The sequence below is a fragment of the Echinops telfairi genome, unplaced genomic scaffold (genome assembly GCF_000313985.2).
Source record: "Echinops telfairi isolate 266 unplaced genomic scaffold, ASM31398v2 ScPeMD7_11;HRSCAF=52, whole genome shotgun sequence".
Taxonomy (NCBI): domain Eukaryota; kingdom Metazoa; phylum Chordata; class Mammalia; order Afrosoricida; family Tenrecidae; genus Echinops; species Echinops telfairi.
Window position 1 is genome coordinate 19,860,490 of NW_022103908.1, and position 4,682 is coordinate 19,865,171.

Below are 4,682 nucleotides of genomic sequence, written 5' to 3' on the forward strand. Positions count from 1 at the left end.
GTGGGGTACCATGATCACGAAGGTGGTTTTCCCAGGGAGAGGCTTATCCATTGCACTCCGGGTGTGCTGACCCCTGCAATTTCCCGAAATGTGGGAAACTCGACTGCATAATTTGTGGTAGTGGGGGCCTGCGCTTGCACTCTCCTCTGGAAAAAAAAAATCACACAAACAGCAGAAAATAAGCTAGATGACAAACTAGGGTTCTCTTAAAGATTAGGCACACAGATGCATCTAAGTATTTCCTTTTGATGTAACAGAGTAAAAAGAGATCCTATAGGTAGGTTAAGAAAAAGAATAGCTATCACATATCAGACAAGAAACTAATCTTTAACATTTTTACCTCAACTATCAAATTTGAGGTAAAGACAAGGAAAAGGAAAAGACAAATAATCTAATTACAGAATTGGCAGAGGATATGAACGGATACTTCATCAAAGACAGGTGGCCAGCAGACATGAAGAAATATTGGAGAGCACAGTCATTTCAAAGATGCAGAGAAAACAACAGTGAGGAATCACCTCACCCGAAATTCCAAATAGACTAGAAAAGACCAAATTCCCATGAGGACGTGGCGATACTGGACCCCTCGTCCCCCAGTGGTGATATTGTGAAAAATGGTGCCATGACTGTGGACGGCAGTGTGGCACTTCCTTAAAAAGGGGGCAACAAACATATCATATGGCACCACAAACCCTCTCCTTGGTATATAATCTAGGGATACAAAGGCCATAATATAAAGAAATACATACACATACATGTTCATTTCAGCACTATATCTAATAGCAATACATACATAAACAAGGTACCAACAACCTAAAGGCTCTGCAGTGAAAGAATGGAGAAATGAACTTTGGTTCATACACACAATAAGTATAAAAGAATAAAGATGAATCCGTAAATCACGTCATAACGTGAATACACTCAGAGGACGTTGCTTAGTGAAATTATTCTTTCACAAATGAGGAAATACTATATGAGGCCACTATTATAACAAGTATCAAGAAAATATTTTCCAACCAAAAATAATGGTCTTTGATAGTTCCCAGTGACAAGAGGGGAAGTCACCGGCTGGGGGGTAGGTATTCATTGAGGGAAGGGGAAGGCCATACACAACACAGAGCATTTGGCAAGAATGATGAAGGCACAGGGAGATAACAGGAGGTTTGGCAGAGTTAAAGGTAACAGAGGTAAATAATAATACATACACAATCTACAGTTATGTTAGTTTATTTGTAGATGCTTAGATATACATGCAGACTGAAAAAATATGAGAGGTGGAGTGGATGTATACCCATGAATATACATATTCTTGACAGAGGATGTCTGTACATGTCTGTCATTGCTGCAAATATATCCATGAATAAATTAAAACATCCATTGGGCAAAGTTATAAAACTGTTTAAGCATTAACCAAACTTCTTGAGAGGAATCAGGACTATAGTGTCAGAGACAACACCATCAATCGGCAGAATAGAGTTCACGATAATGCTCTACATCCCATTTTGGTGTGTAGTGACTGAGGTCTTAGAAGCTCTTTAGTTGTCATCTGAGGAGCCCAGGTGGTGTGGTTACAAGTTGGTCTGCAAACCACAAACCACAGGTCCGCAGTTTGAAACCACCAGCCACTCCATGAGAGAAAGATGAGGTTTTTGATTCCCATAAAGAGGTTCTGGCTCAGAAACCCCGTCCTACAGGATTGTTATAAGTCAGGATTGACCTGATACCCTGAATTTGCGTGGTTATTTTTTGTTTGTTTGTTGAAGGCTTCTCCCTTAGAGGAAAGAAAAGCAATGAAAATCAAAATATATGTGGAAAAAAGTAGTCCAACAGGCCATACAAACAGGAGTCCCCCAGAAAACCGGATGGTGCCGGCAGCCAACACTGCCAGATATTCTGCAAAAGACCACATTATAAGATACTGGGTAGAGTGGAGAAAAATGTGGAAAAGAATTCAAAATCCTATTATAGATCAGCCTCACTGGTCAGATTGGGATTGATGAGACATTCAGAGCTAAGTCCCTAAATCACTTTTCAGTTCAGGAACTGAACCCACCCTGTTCCTTAAAATAGTAATCAACCATTTGAATGAAAAGAGCAGTATTTATTCAAGGACAAAGTTCCAAGGAGGAATGGAAACAGGAGACGCCAGTAAGAAGCAAGATAAGAGGTTCATTGAGAAGACTCAATGAATGAGTGGAAACAAAACGCATATGAATTGTTCAATAAAGCAGATGATTTATTCTGTAAACATTCCCCTAATTTACAATAAGTTTTTTTTTGAAGAGCATTATTGACCATTTAACTGGTACTACTTAATCCTCACAAACACTCTTTATTATGAATACTATCATTTAACCTCTTTTATGTAGGGGAAATTGAGTTTTAAAGATATTGAGAAACTTCACAAGGCCAGATTCAGGCAATCTCTGGCATATCATTGTGATCTGTTCGTTGTGTCCATAAGTCAAATGTGTCGGTTAGCTGGAAGAACTACCTGGTTATATATTTAACTTTACTATAGAGTAAGGAAAAAAAGGCCTTTTCAATGATCTAGCAGCTGCATGTGGAACTACTCAAAGTGATTATGATGAAGAATCTGTGCTAGAGGTGGTTGGTTTCAATGTTTCAAAGAGAGGGCAAATTTCTATAACATTGAAGGACAAGCACATGTTATCTGCAACTCATATTTGTAGCTTACTGTAATTAGTTGCTTGCAATCATCATAAACTGAACTAGCACCATATGCTACTTTCCTTAATATGGATAAAATAAACCCTAACTAAACAATAAGTGACATGTGTGTAACCAAAAACAAATTCGAATGCCTTTGAGTTTATTTTGTGAACAGCTAGCAGGGAAGTTGCCAACAACAACAACAAAGAGATGAAGGCACAGAAAGATGCAGAGTGCCCTCAGCAGTGCTACCCTGCGATGCCTTCCTCTTAGCGTACTAACCTTGAAGCAGGCTATATGAGTTAAGTATGGACGTTTGGTTGCCCTGCTAGGTAAGTGGTGGACTTCTAACTGAAAGGTTTCGGTTCAAACCCACTCGCTGCTCTGTGGAGAAAGAGGAGGGGTTTTTGGTCTCATAAAGACTTACAGAAACTGTTAGGTAGCCAGATAAGGGGTTTTCCTCTCCAGGCCTAGGTGATCCCTACAGGAAGTTGGAAGCCAATAAAGGCTAAAGGGCATGAGCCAATTCAGGCCCTGAGCCAGGTGGGCAGTACATCCAGGAGGGTGGTACACCTGGGAGGGCCCCAACCTAGGCCAGGTGGGATTAATTCAGCCAATGGGGTCACCCAGGGCATTGACCACACCTCTCTCTCTCTCTCTCTCTCTCACTCAGTGCCATGAGGGTGCTTGTGTTCAGTTACTGTAATGCCTGAAACTTCTGTCCTTTATAAAAATCCACTTGAATCACAAACTAGGCATCAGTGTGAATTCTTTCTCATCCGAAGTCAAGGGCTAAGGCATTTCCCACCAAGGAATCTAACAAAACCATATATAGGGTTACCTTGAGTATTTACAACATAGATTTATGAGTGTGTCTTTGCTATCTCTGAAGTATCTTCTTTTAAAAGCAACTGTCATAGTAATTCAATACAAAAGCCTCATTTGCCAATATGTTGAAACAGTGAATATATTAGTGAATGCAGTGTATAATGAATTTTATTATATGAAACATTTTCTATTTTTAAAAAATGTTCCACATATTCTACAACCAAGCAAATGAGTCAGTGAACTTAGTTGTTTCGACAGTGCTTGTAAAACTCTCTTGATATCACATAATGAGCAATTATCTTTTACCAATATTACTTTAAATGACTTACACTTCAATTTTAATACTTGCTTCACAACAAATGCTATCATTATAAATAAACAAAAAGAAAATTTAGTGATCAGAAAATAAACGTAACAACAAATTACTATATTACATTTTAGTTTGATTGCTCATCTCTAACACGTTATAATTAAAAATATTTCTTTTCTGCTTTTATAAAATTTTCAATTATTTCACTACAATTAAGTTGATAAAAAATATCTACTTCCATCTATAATGAGTACCATTAATGGAAAGGTTCGTGAATAATTGTTGTACCCTGAGATTTGTTGAGTGATTTTAGAGGCAAAAATTATCATTTTATGGTGCAATTTGTGGTCATTCCAGTTAAAAAGCACTTGCTGATGAAGAGCAAGGATTGCAGCCTCAGGGTGGTTCACAACTCGTAAAGAAAAGCAGCGTCCTCACAGCTAGACCAGAGGGTAAAATCATTTACATGGAGAAAAGATTGAAAAAGTCAAGGTTTTTATCTTCGATACACAATCAATGTGTCAAGGTTTTTGTCTTCGATACACAATCAATGTGTCAAGGTTTTTGTCTTAGTTAGATGCACAAACAATGCATTTTGAAGCAGCAATCAAGAAATCAAAGGACACATTGTATTAGGTAAATCTGCAGTACAAAATCTCTTTACAGTGCTGAAAAACAAGGAGATAACTTTGAGGATGAAGGTGCACCTGACTCAAGTCCTGGCATTTTTAATTGCCTCATGGCATGTGAAAGTTGGGCATTGAGTAAGGAACATCAAAGAAAAATCGGTGTATTTGAACTACGGTGTTGACAAAGAACACTGGTACACATAGGAACTGGAAATAGAGAGAATCCAGGGCAGATGAGCCCT

At 38.4% G+C, this 4,682-nt stretch overlaps 1 pseudogene; it reads left to right on the top strand.

Moving 5' to 3' along the window:
- On the top strand, positions 1-148 carry LOC115868511 (annotated as a pseudogene).
- The last annotated feature ends 4,534 nt before the right edge of the window (positions 149-4,682 follow it).